This window comes from Macaca nemestrina, chromosome 6, assembly GCF_043159975.1.
Source record: "Macaca nemestrina isolate mMacNem1 chromosome 6, mMacNem.hap1, whole genome shotgun sequence".
Classification (NCBI taxonomy): domain Eukaryota; kingdom Metazoa; phylum Chordata; class Mammalia; order Primates; family Cercopithecidae; genus Macaca; species Macaca nemestrina.
Window position 1 is genome coordinate 127557446 of NC_092130.1, and position 13938 is coordinate 127571383.

Here is a 13938-nt window from a genome sequence, read left to right on the forward strand (position 1 = left end):
TTTTCACCATAGCCCTCTATGGGCTTCCAAATATCACTTTGCCAATTCCACAAGAACTGTCTTAGCGAAAGGCTTCTTTAGGGGAAAGCTGTAACTCTGTGAGTTGATTTCACAGAACACAAAGAAGTTTCTCAGAAAGCTTCTTTCTCTTTGTTAACGGAGGATATTTCCTTTGGCCCTATAGTCTTCAAAGGTATGCAAATTATCTGTTGTCAGATTGCACAGAAATAAGGCTAGCAAAGAGATCCACGAAATACAGATGTAATTCTGTGAGATGAATTAACAGAACACTAAGCAGTTTCTCAGAAAGCTTCTTTCCAGATTTCATCTGAGGATATTTCCTTTTTCACCATAGCCCTCTATGGGTTTCCAAATATCACTTTGCCCATTCCACAAGAACTGTCTTAGCGAAAGGCTTCTTGAGGGGAAAGCTGTAACTCTGTGAGATGATTTCGCAAAACACAAAGACGTTTCTCAGAAAGCTTCTTTCTCTTTGTTATCGGAGGATATTTCCTTTGGCCCTTTAGTCTTCAAAGGGATCCGAAATATCTGTTCTCAGATTCCACAGAAATGAGGCTAGCAAAGAGATCCACGAAATACAGATGTAACTCTCTGAGTGGAAGTCACACATCACAGAGCAGTTTCTCCGAAAGCTTCTTTCCAGATTTCATGTGATGATATTTCCTTTTTTACGTTAGCCCTCTATGGCTTCCAAATATCCCTTTGCCAATTCCACAAGAACTGTCTTAGCGAAAGGCTTCATGAGGGGAAAGCTGTAACTCCGTGAGATGATTTCACAGAACACAAAGAAGTTTCTCAGAAAGCTTCTTTCTCTTTGCTATCGGAGGATATTTCCTTTGGCCCTATAGTCTTCAAAGGTATGCAAAATATCTGTTGTCAGATTGCACAGAAATAAGGCTAGCAAAGAGATCCACGAAATACAGATGTAACTCTGTGAGATGAATTAACAGAACACTAAGCAGTTTCTCAGAAAGCTTCTTTCCAGATTTCATCTGAGGATATTTCCGTTTTCACCATAGCCCTCTAAGGGCTTCCAAATATCACTTTGCCAATTCCACAAGAACTGTCTTAGCGAATGGCTTTTTGAGGGGAAAGCTGTAACTCTGTGAGATGATTTCACAGAACACAAAGAAGTTTCTCAGAAAGCTTCTTTCTCTTTGTTATCGGAGGATATTTCCTTTGGCCCTATAGTCTTCAAAGGGATCCGAAATATCTGTTCTCAGATTCCACAGAAATAAGGCCAGCAAAGAGATTCACGAAATATAGATGTAACTCTGTGAGATGAATTAACAGAACACTAAGCAGTTTCTCAGAAATCTTCTTCGCAGAATTCATCGGAGAATATTTCCTTTTTCACCATAGCCCTCTCTGGGTTTCCAAATATCACTTTGCCAATTCCACAAGAACTATCTTAGCGAAAGGCTTCTTGAGGGGAAAGCTGTAACTCTGTGAGATGATTTCACAGAACTCAAAGAAGTTTCTCACAAAGCTTCTTTCTCTGAGTTATCGAAGGATATTTCCTTTGGCCCTATAGTCTTCAAAGGGATCCGAAATATCTGTTCTCAGATTCCACAGAAATGAGGCTAGCAAAGAGATCCACGAAATACAGATGTAACTCTGTGAGTGGAAGTCACACATCACAGAGCAGTTTCTCAGAAAGCTTCTTTCCAGATTTCATCGGAGGATATTTCCTTTTTCACCATAGCCCTCTATGGGCTTCCAAATATCACTTTGCCAATTCCACAAGAACTGTCTTAGCGAAAGGCTTCTTGAGGGGAAAGCTGTAACTCTGTGAGATGATTTCACAGAACACAAAGAAGTTTCTCAGAAAGCTTCTTTCTCTTTGTTATCGGAGGATATTTCCTTTGGCCCTATAGTCTTCAAAGGGATCCGAAATATCTGTTCTCATTCCACAGAAATAAGGCTAGCAAAGAGATCAACGAAATACAGATGTAAATCTGTGAGTGGAATTCACACATCACAGAGCAGTTTCTCAGAAAGCTTCTTTCCAGATTTCATCTGAGGATATTTCGTTTTTCACCATAGCCCTCTATGGGCTTCCAAATATCACTTTGCCAATTCCAGAAGAACTGTCTTAGCGAAAGGCTTCTTGAGGGGAAAGCTGTAACTCTGTGAGATGATTTCATAGCACACAAAGAAGTTTCTCAGAAAGCTTCTTTCTCTTTGTTATCGGAGGATATTTCTTTGGCCCTATAGTCTTCAAAGGGATCTGAAAAATCTGTTCTCAGATTGCACAGAAATAAGGCTAGCAAAGAGATCCACGAAATACAGATGTAACTCTGTGAGATGAATTAACAGAACACTAAGTAGTTTCTCAGAAAGCTTCTTTCCAGATTTCATCTGAGGATATTTCCTGTTTCACCATAGCCCTCTAAGGGCTTCCAAATATCACTTTGCCAATTTCACAAGAACTGTCTTAGCGAAAGGCTTCTTGAGGAGAAAGCTGTAACTCTGTGAGATGATTTCACAGAACACAAAGAAGTTTCTCAGAAAGTTTCTTTCTCTTAGTTATCTGAGGATATTTCCTTTGGCCCTATAGTCTCCAAAGGGATCCGAAATATCTGTTCTCAGATTCCACAGAAATAACGCTAGCAAAGAGATCCACGTAATACAGATATAACTCTGGGAGTGGAAGTCACACATCACAGAGCAGTTTCTCAGAAAGCTTCTTTCCAGATTTCATCTGAGGATATTTCCTTTTTCACCATAGCCCTCTAAGGGCTTCCAAATATCACTTTGCCAATTCCACAAGAACTGTCTTATCGAAAGGCTTCTTGAGGGGAAAGCTGTAACTCTGTGAGATGATTTCACAGAACACAAAGAAATTTTTCAGAAAGATTCTTTCTCTTTGTTATCGGAGGATATTTCCTTTGGCCCTATAGCCTTCAAAGGGATCCGAAATATCTGTTCTCAGATTCCACAGAAATAAGGCCAGCAAAGAGATCCCCGAAATATAGATGTAACTCTGTGAGATGATTTCACAGAACTCAAAGAAGTTTCTCAGAAAGCTTCTTTCTCTTAGTTATCGAAGGATATTTCCTTTGGCCCTATAGTCTTCAAAGGGATCCGAAATATCTGTTCTCAGATTCCACAGAAATAAGGCTAGCAAAGAGATCCACGAAATACAGATGTAACTCTGTGAGATGAATTAACAGAACACTAAGCAGTTTCTCCGAAAGCTTCTTTCCAGATTTCATGTGATGATATTTCCTTTTTTACCTTAGCCCTCTATGGCTTCCAAATATCCCTTTGCCAATTCCACAAGAACTGTCTTAGCGAAAGGCTTCTTGAGGGGAAAGCTGTAACTCTGTGAGATGATTTCACAGAACACAAAGAAGTTTCTCAGGAAGCTTCTTTCTCTTTGTTATCGGAGGATATTTCCTTTGGCCCTATAGTCTTCAAAGGGATCCGAAATATCTGTTCTCAGATTCCACAGAAATAAGGCCAGCAAAGAGATCCCCGAAATATAGATGTAACTCTGTGAGAAGAATTAACAGAACACTAAGCAGTTTCTCAGAAAGCTTCTTTCTCTTTGCTATCGGAGGATATTTCCTTTGGCCCTATAGTCTTCAAAGGTATGCAAAATATCTGTTGTCAGATTGCACAGAAATAAGGCTAGCAAAGAGATCCACGAAATACAGATGTAACTCTGTGAGATGAATTAACAGAACACTAAGCAGTTTCTCAGAAAGCTTCTTTCCAGATTTCATCTGAGGATATTTCCTTTTTCACCATAGCCCTCTATGGGCTTCCAAATATCACTTTGCTATTCCACAAGAACTGTCTTAGCGAAAGGCTTCTTGAGGGGAAAGCTGTAACTCTGTGAGATGATTTCGCAAAACACAAAGAAGTTTCTCAGAAAGCTTCTTTCTTATTGTTATCGGAGGATATTTCCTTTGGCCCTTTAGTCTTCAAAGGGATCCGAAATATCTGTTCTCAGATTCCACAGAAATGAGGCTAGCAAAGAGATCCACGAAATACAGATGAAACTCTTTGAGTGGAAGTCACACATCACAGAGCAGTTTCTCAGAAAGCTTCTTTCCAGATTTCATCTGAGGATATTTCGTTTTTCACCATAGCCCCCTATGGGCTTCCAAATACCAATTTGCCAATTCCACAAGAACTGTCTTAGCGAAAGGCTTCTTGAAGGGAAAGCTCTAACTCTGTGAGATGATTTCATAGAACACAAAGAAGTTTCTCACAAAGCTTCTTTCTCTTTGTTATCGGAGGATATTTCCTTTGGCCCTATAGTCTTCAAAGGGATCCGAAATATCTGTTCTCAGATTCCACAGAAATGAGGCTAGCAAAGAGATCCACGAAATACAGATGTAACTCTGTGAGATGAATTAACAGAACACTAAGCAGTTTCTCAGAAAACTTCTTTCCAGATTTCATCTGAGGATATTTCGTTTTTCACCATAGCCCCCTATGGGCTTCCAAATATCAATTTGCCAATTCCACAAGAACTGTCTTAGCGAAAGGCTTCTTGAAGGGAAAGCTCTAACTCTGTGAGATGATTTCATAGAACACAAAGAAGTTTCTCACAAAGCTTCTTTCTCTTTGTTATCGGAGGATATTTCCTTTGGCCCTATAGTCTTCAAAGGGATACGAAATATCTGTTCTCAGATTCCACAGAAATAAGGCCAGCAAAGAGATCCACGAAATATAGATGTAACCCTGTGAGATGAATTAACAGAACACAAAGCAGTTTCTCAGAAACCTTCTTTCCAGATTTCATCGGAGAATATTTCCTTTTTCACCATAGCCCTCTATGGGCTTCCAAATATCACTTTGCCAATTCCACAAGAACTGTCTTAGCGAAAGGCTTCTTGAGGGGAAAGCTGTAACTCTGTGAGATGATTTCACAGAACTCAAAGAAGTTTCTCACAAAGCTTCTTTCTCTTAGTTATCGAAGGATATTTCCTTTGGCCCTATAGTCTTCAAAGGGATCCGAAATATCTGTTCTCAGATTCCACAGAAATAAGCCTAGCAAAGAGATCCACGAAATACAGATGTAACTCTGTGAGTGGAAGTCACACATCACAGAGCAGTTTCTCAGAAAGCCTCTTTCCAGATTTCAACTGAGGATATTTCCTTTTTCACCATAGCCCTCTATGGGCTTCCAAATATCACTTTGCCAATTCCACAAGAACTGTCTTAGCGAAAGGCTTCTTGAGGGGAAAGCTGTAACTCTGTGAGATGATTTCACAGAACACAAAGAAGTTTCTCAGAAAGCTTCTTTCTCTTTGTTATCGGAGTATACTTCCTTTGGCCCTATTGTCTTCAAAGGGATCCGAAATATCTGTTCTCAGATTCCACAGAAATAAGGACAGCAAAGAGATCCACGAAATATAGATGTAACTCCGTGAGATGAATTAACAGAACACAAAGCAGTTTCTCAGAAAGCTTCTTTCCAGATTTCATCGGAGAATATTTCCTTTTTCACCATAGCCCTCTAGGGGCTTCCAAATATCACTTTGCCAATTCCACAAGAACTGTCTTAGCGAAAGGCTTCTTGAGGGGAAAGCTGTAACTCTGTGAGATGATTTCACAGAACTCAAAGAAGTTTCTCACAAAGCTTCTTTCTCTTAGTTATCGAAGGATATTTCCTTTGGCCCTATATTCTTCAAAGGGATCCGTAATATCTGATCTCAGATTCCACAGAAATAAGGCTAGCAAAGAGATCCACGAAAAACAGATGTAACTCTGTGAGTGGAAGTCACACATCACAGAGCAGTTTCTCAGAAAGCTTCTTTCCAGATTTCATCTGAGGATATTTCCTTTTTCACCATAGCCCTCTATGGGCTTCCAAATATCACTTTGCCAATTCCACAAGAACTGTCTTAGCGAAAGGCTTCTTGAGGGGAAAGCTGTAACTCTGTGAGATGATTTCACAGAACACAAAGAAGTTTCTCAGAAAGCATCTTTCTCTTTGTTATCGGAGGATATTTCCTTTGGTCCTATACTCTTCAAAGGGATCCGAAATATCTGTTCTCAGATTCCACAGAAATATGGCTAGCAAAGAGATCCACGAAATATAGATGTAACTCTGTGAGATGAATTAACAGAACACTAAGCAGTTTCTCAGAAAGCTTCTTTCCAGATTTCATCGGAGGATATTTCCTTTTTCACCATAGCCCTCTATGGTCTTCCAAATATCACTTTGCCAATTCCAGAAGAACTGTCTTAGCGAAAGGCTTCTTGAGGGGAAAGCTGTAACTCTGTGAGATGATTTCACAGAACACAAAGAAGTTTCTCAGAAAGCTTCTTTCTCTTAGTTATCGGAGGATATTTCCTTTGGCCCTATAGTCTTCATAGGGATCCGAAATAACTGTTCTCAGATTCCACAGAAATGAGGCTAGCAAAGAGATCCACGAAATACAGACGTAACTCTGTGAGTGGAAGTCACACATCACAGAGTAGTTTCTCAGAAAGCTTCTTTCCAGATTTCATCTGAGGATATTTCCTTTTTCACCATAGCCCTCTAAGGGCTTCCAAATATCACTTTGCCAATTCCACAAGAACTGTCTTAGCGAAAGGCTTCTTGAGGGGAAAGCTGTAACTCTGTGAGATGATTTCACAGAACACAAAGAAGTTTCTCACAAAGCTTGTTTCTCTTTGTTATCGGAGGATATTTCCTTTGGCCCTATATTCTTCAAAGGGATCCGAAATATCTGTTCTCAGATTCCACAGAAATAAGGACAGCAAAGAGATCCACGAAATATAGATGTAACTCCGTGAGATGAATTAACAGAACACAAAGCAGTTTCTCAGAAAGCTTCTTTCCAGATTTCATCGGAGAATATTTCCTTTTTCACCATAGCCCTCTAGGGGCCTCCAAATATCACTTTGCCAATTCCACAAGAACTGTCTTAGCGAAAGGCTTCTTGAGGGGAAAGCTGTAACTCTGTGAGATGATTTCACAGAACTCAAAGAAGTTTCTCACAAAGCTTCTTTCTCTTAGTTATCGAAGGATATTTCCTTTGGCCCTATATTCTTCAAAGGGATCCGTAATATCTGTTCTCAGATTCCACAGAAATAAGGCTAGCAAAGAGATCCACGAAAAACAGATGTAACTCTGTGAGTGGAAGTCACACATCACAGAGCAGTTTCTCAGAAAGCTTCTTTCCAGATTTCATCTGAGGATATTTCCTTTTTCACCATAGCCCTCTATGGGCTTCCAAATATCACTTTGCCAATTCCACAAGAACTGTCTTAGCGAAAGGCTTCTTGAGGGGAAAGCTGTAACTCTGGGAGATGATTTCATAGAACACAAAGAAGTTTCTCACAAAGCTTCTTTCTCGTTGTTATCGGAGGATATTTCCTTTGGCCCTATAGTCTTCAAAGGGATCCGAAATATCTGTTCTCAGATTCAACAGAAATAAGACTAGCAAAGAGATCCACGAAATACAGATGTAACTCTGTGAGATGAATTAACAGAACACTAAGCAGTTTCTCAGAAATCTCCTTACCAGATTTCATCTGAGGATATTTCCTTTTTCACCATAGCCCTCTATGGCTTCCAAATATCACTTTGCCAATTCCACAAGAACTGTCTTAGCGAAAGGCTTCTTGAGGGGAAAGCTGTAACTCTGTGAGATGATTTCACAGAACACAAAGAAGTTTCTCAGAAACCTTCTTTCTCTTTGTTATCGGAGGATATTTCCTTTGGCCCTATAGACTTCAAAGGGATCCGAAGTATCTGTTTTCAGATTCCACAGAAATAAGGCTAGCAAAGAGATCATCGAAATACAGATGTAACTCTGTGAGTGGAAGTCACACATCACAGAGCAGTTTCTCAGAAAGCTTCTTTCCAGATTTCATCGGAGAATATTTCCTTTTTCACCATAGCCCTCTAGGGGCTTCCAAATATCACTTTGCCAATTCCACAAGAACTGTCTTAGCGAAAGGCTTCTTGAGGGGAAATCTGTAACTCTGTGAGATGATTTCACAGAACTCAAAGAAGTTTCTCAGAAAGCTTCTTTCTCTTAGTTATCGAAGGATATTTCCTTTGGCCCTATAGTCTTCAAAGGGATCCGAAATATCTGTTCTCAGATTCCACAGAAATAAGGCTAGCAAAGAGATCCACGAAATACAGATGTAACTCTGTGAGATGAATTAACAGAACACTAACCAGTTTCTCCGAAAGCTTCTTTCCAGATTTCATGTGATGATATTTCCTTTTTTACCTTAGCCCTCTATGGCTTCCAAATATCCCTTTGCCAATTCCACAAGAACTGTCTTAGCTAAAGGCTTCTTGAGGGGAAAGCTGTAACTCTGTGAGATGATTTCACAGAACACAAAGAAGTTTCTCAGGAGGTTCTTTCTCTTTGTTATCGGAGGATATTTCCTTTGGCCCTATAGTCTTCAAAGGGATCCGAAATATCTGTTCTCAGATTCCACAGAAATAAGGCCAGCAAAGAGATCCCCGAAATATAGATGTAACTCTGTGAGAAGAATTAACAGAACACTAAGCAGTTTCTCAGAAAGCTTCTTTCTCTTTGCTATCGGAGGATATTTCCTTTGGCCCTATAGTCTTCAAAGGTATGCAAAATATCTGTTGTCAGATTGCACAGAAATAAGGCTAGCAAAGAGATCCACGAAATACAGATGTAACTCTGTGAGATGAATTAACAGAACACTAAGCAGTTTCTCAGAAAGCTTCTTTCCAGATTTCATCTGAGGATATTTCCGTTTTCACCATAGCCCTCTAAGGGCTTCCAAATATCACTTTGCCAATTCCACAAGAACTGTCTTAGCGAATGGCTTTTTGAGGGGAAAGCTGTAACTCTGTGAGATGATTTCACAGAACACAAAGAAGTTTCTCAGAAAGCTTCTTTCTCTTTGTTATCGGAGGATATTTCCTTTGGCCCTATAGTCTTCAAAGGGATCCGAAATATCTGTTCTCAGATTCCACAGAAATAAGGACAGCAAAGAGATCCACGAAATATAGATGTAACTCTGTGAGATGAATTAACAGAACACTAAGCAGTTTCTCAGAAAGCTTCTTCGCAGAATTCATCGGAGAATATTTCCTTTTTCACCATAGCCCTCTCTGGGTTTCCAAATATCACTTTGCCAATTCCACAAGAAATATCTTAGCGAAAGGCTTCTTGAGGGGAAAGCTGTAACTCTGTGAGATGATTTCACAGAACTCAAAGAAGTTTCTCACAAATCTTCTTTCTCTTAGTTATCGAAGGATATTTCCTTTGGCCCTATAGTCTTCAAAGGGATCCGAAATATCTGTTCTCAGATTCCACAGAAATGAGGCTAGCAAAGAGATCCACGAAATACAGATGTAACTCTGTGAGTGGAAGTGACACATCACAGAGCAGTTTCTCAGAAATCTTCTTTCCAGATTTCATCGGAGGATATTTCCTTTTTCACCATAGCCCTCTATGGGCTTCCAAATATCACTTTGCCTATTCCACAAGATCTGTCTTAGCGAAAGGCTTCTTGAGGGGAAAGCTGTAACTCTGTGAGATGATTTCACAGAACACAAAGAAGTTTCTCAGAAAGCTTCTTTCTCTTTGTTATCGGAGGATATTTCCTTTGGCCCTATAGTCTTCAAAGGGATCCGAAATATCTGTTCTCATTCCACAGAAATAAGGCTAGCAAAGAGATCAACGAAATACAGATGTAAATCTGTGAGTGGAATTCACACGTCACAGAGCAGTTTCTCAGAAAGCTTCTTTCCAGATTTCATCTGAGGATATTTCGTTTTTCACCATAGCCCTCTATGGGCTTCCAAATATCACTTTGCCAATTCCACAAGAACTGTCTTGGCGAAAGGCTTCTTGAGGGGAAAGCTGTAACTCTGTGAGATGATTTCATAGCACACAAAGAAGTTTCTCAGAAAGCTTCTTTCTCTTTGTTATCGGAGGATATTTCTTTGGCCCTATAGTCTTCAAAGGGATCTGAAAAATCTGTTCTCAGATTGCACAGAAATAAGGCTAGCAAAGAGATCCACGAAATACAGATGTAACTCTGTGAGATGAATTAACAGAACACTAAGTAGTTTCTCAGAAAGCTTCTTTCCAGATTTCATCTGAGGATATTTCCTGTTTCACCATAGCCCTCTAAGGGCTTCCAAATATCACTTTGCCAATTTCACAAGAACTGTCTTAGCGAAAGGCTTCTTGAGGAGAAAGCTGTAACTCTGTGAGATGATTTCACAGAACACAAAGAAGTTTCTCAGAAAGTTTCTTTCTCTTAGTTATCGGAGGATATTTCCTTTGGCCCTATAGTCTCCAAAGGGATCCGAAATATCTGTTCTCAGATTCCACAGAAATAACGCTAGCAAAGAGATCCACGTAATACAGATATAACTCTGTGAGTGGAAGTCACACATCACAGAGCAGTTTCTCAGAAAGCTTCTTTCCAGATTTCATCTGAGGATATTTCCTTTTTCACCATAGCCCTCTATGGGCTTCCAAATATCACTTTGCCAATTCCACAAGAACTGTCTTAGCGAAAGGCTTCTTTAGGGGAAAGCCGTAACTCTGTGAGTTGATTTCACAGAACACAAAGAAGTTTCTCAGAAAGCTTCTTTCTCTTTGTTAACGGAGGATATTTCCTTTGGCCCTATAGTCTTCAAAGGTATGCAAAATATCTGTTGTCAGATTGCACAGAAATAAGGCTAGCAAAGAGATCCACGAAATACAGATGTAATTCTGTGAGATGAATTAACAGAACACTAAGCAGTTTCTCAGAAAGCTTCTTTCCAGATTTCATCTGAGGATATTTCCTTTTTCACCATAGCCCTCTATGGGCTTCCAAATATCACTTTGCCCATTCCACAAGAACTGTCTTAGCGAAAGGCTTCTTGAGGGGAAAGCTGTAACTCTGTGAGATGATTTCGCAAAACACAAAGACGTTTCTGAGAAAGCTTCTTTCTCTTTGTTATCGGAGGATATTTCCTTTGGCCCTTTAGTCTTCAAAGGGATCCGAAATATCTGTTCTCAGATTCCACAGAAATGAGGCTAGCAAAGAGATCCACGAAATACAGATGTAACTCTGTGAGTGGAAGTCACACATCACAGAGCAGTTTCTCCGAAAGCTTCTTTCCAGATTTCATGTGATGATATTTCCTTTTTTACCTTAGCCCTCTATGGCTTCCAAATATCCCTTTGCCATTTCCACAAGAACTGTCTTAGCGAAAGGCTTCTTGAGGGGAAAGCTGTAACTCTGTGAGATGATTTCACAGAACACAAAGAAGTTTCTCAGGAAGCTTCTTTCTCTTAGTTATCGGAGGATATTTCCTTTGGCCCTATAGTCTTCAAAGGGATCCGAAATATCTGTTCTCAGATTCCACAGAAATAAGGCCAGCAAAGAGATCCCCGAAATATAGATGTAACTCTGTGAGAAGAATTAACAGAACACTAAGCAGTTTCTCAGAAAGCTTCTTTCTCTTTGCTATCGGAGGATATTTCCTTTGGCCCTATAGTCTTCAAAGGTATGCAGAATATCTGTTGTCAGATTGCACAGAAATAAGGCTAGCAAAGGGATCCACGAAATACAGATGTAACTCTGTGAGATGAATTAACAGAACACTAAGCAGTTTCTCAGAAAGCTTCTTTCCAGATTTCATCTGAGGATATTTCCTTTTTCACCATAGCCCTCTATGGGCTTCCAAATATCACTTTGCTATTCCACAAGAACTGTCTTAGCGAAAGGCTTCTTGAGGGGAAAGCTGTAACTCTGTGAGATGATTTCGCAAAACACAAAGAAGTTTCTCAGAAAGCTTCTTTCTCATTGTTATCGGAGGATATTTCCTTTGGCCCTTTAGTCTTCAAAGGGATCCGAAATATCTGTTCTCAGATTCCACAGAAATGAGGCTAGCAAAGAGATCCACGAAATACAGATGAAACTCTTTGAGTGGAAGTCACACATCACAGAGCAGTTTCTCAGAAAGCTTCTTTCCAGATTTCATCTGAGGATATTTCGTTTTTCACCATAGCCCTCTATGGGCTTCCAAATATCAATTTGCCAATTCCACAAGAACTGTCTTAGCGAAAGGCTTCTTGAAGGGAAAGCTCTAACTCTGTGAGATGATTTCATAGAACACAAAGAAGTTTCTCACAAAGCTTCTTTCTCTTTGTTATCGGAGGATATTTCCTTTGGCCCTATAGTCTTCAAAGGGATCCGAAATATCTGTTCTCAGATTCCACAGAAATAAGGCTAGCAAAGAGATCCACGAAATACAGATGTAACTCTGTGAGATGAATTAACAGAACACTAATCAGTTTCTCAGAAAGCTTCTTTCCAGATTTCATCTGAGGATATTTCCTTTTTCACCATAGCCCTCTATGGGCTTCCAAATATCACTTTGCCAATTCCACAAGAACTGTCTTAGCGAAAGGCTTCTTTAGGGGAAAGCTGTAACTCTGTGAGTTGATTTCACAGAACACAAAGAAGTTTCTCAGAAAGCTTCTTTCTCTTTGTTAACGGAGGATATTTCCTTTGGCCCTATAGTCTTCAAAGGTATGCAAAATATCTGTTGTCAGATTGCACAGAAATAAGGCTAGCAAAGAGATCCACGAAACACAGATGTAATTCTGTGAGATGAATTAACAGAACACTAAGCAGTTTCTCAGAAAGCTTCTTTCCAGATTTCATCTGAGGATATTTCCTTTTTCACCATAGCCCTCTATGGTCTTCCAAATATCACTTTGCCCATTCCACAAGAACTGTCTTAGCGAAAGGCTTCTTGAGGGGAAAGCTGTAACTCTGTGAGATGATTTCGCAAAACACAAAGACGTTTCTCAGAAAGCTTCTTTCTCTTTGTTATCGGAGGATATTTCCCTTGGCCCTTTAGTCTTCAAAGGGATCCGAAATATCTGTTCTCAGATTCCACAGAAATGAGGCTAGCAAAGAGATCCACGAAATACAGATGTAACTCTGTGAGTGGAAGTCACACATCACAGAGCAGTTTCTCAGAAAGCTTCTTTCCAGATTTCATCTGAGGATATTTCGTTTTTCACCATAGCCCTCTATGGGCTTCCAAATATCACTTTGCAAATTCCACAAGAACTGTCATAGCGAAAGGCTTCTTGAGGGGAAAGCTGTAACTCTGTGAGATGATTTCACAGAACACAAAGAAGTTTCTCAGAAAGCTTCTTTCTCTTTGTTATCGGAGGATATTTCCTTTGGCCCTATAGTCTTCAAAGGGATCCAAAATATCTGTTCTCAGATTCCACAGAAATAAGGCTAGCAAAGAGATCCACGAAATACCGATGTAACTCTGTGAGTGGAATTCACACATCACAGAGCAGTTTCTCAGAAATCTTCTTTCCAGATTTCATCTGAGGATATTTCCTTTTTCACCATAGCCCTCTATGGGCTTCCAAATATCACTTCGCCAATTACACAAGAACTGTCATAGCGAAAGGCTTCTTGAGGGGAAATCTGTAACTCTGTGAGATGATTTCATAGAACACAAAGAAGTTTCTCAGAAAGCTTCTTTCTGTTTGTTATCGGAGGATATTTCCTTTGGCCCTACAGTCTTCAAAGGGATCCGAAATATCTGTTCTCAGATTCCACAGAAATAAGTCTAGCAAAGAGATCCACGAAATATAGATGTAACTCTGTGAGATGAATTAACAGAACACTAAGCAGTTTCTCAGAAAGCTTCTTCCCAGATTTCATCTGAGGATATTTCCTTTTTCACCATAGCCCTCTAGGGGATTCGAAATATCACTTTGCCAATTCCACAAGAACTGTGTTAGCGAAAGTCTTCTTGAGGGGAAAGCTGTAACTCTGTGAGATGATTTCACAGAACACAAAGAAGATTCTCAGAAAGCTTTCTCTTAGTTATCGGAGGATATTTCCTTTGGCCCTATACTCTTCAAAGGGATCCGAAATATCTGTTCTCAGATTCCACAGAAATAAGGCTAG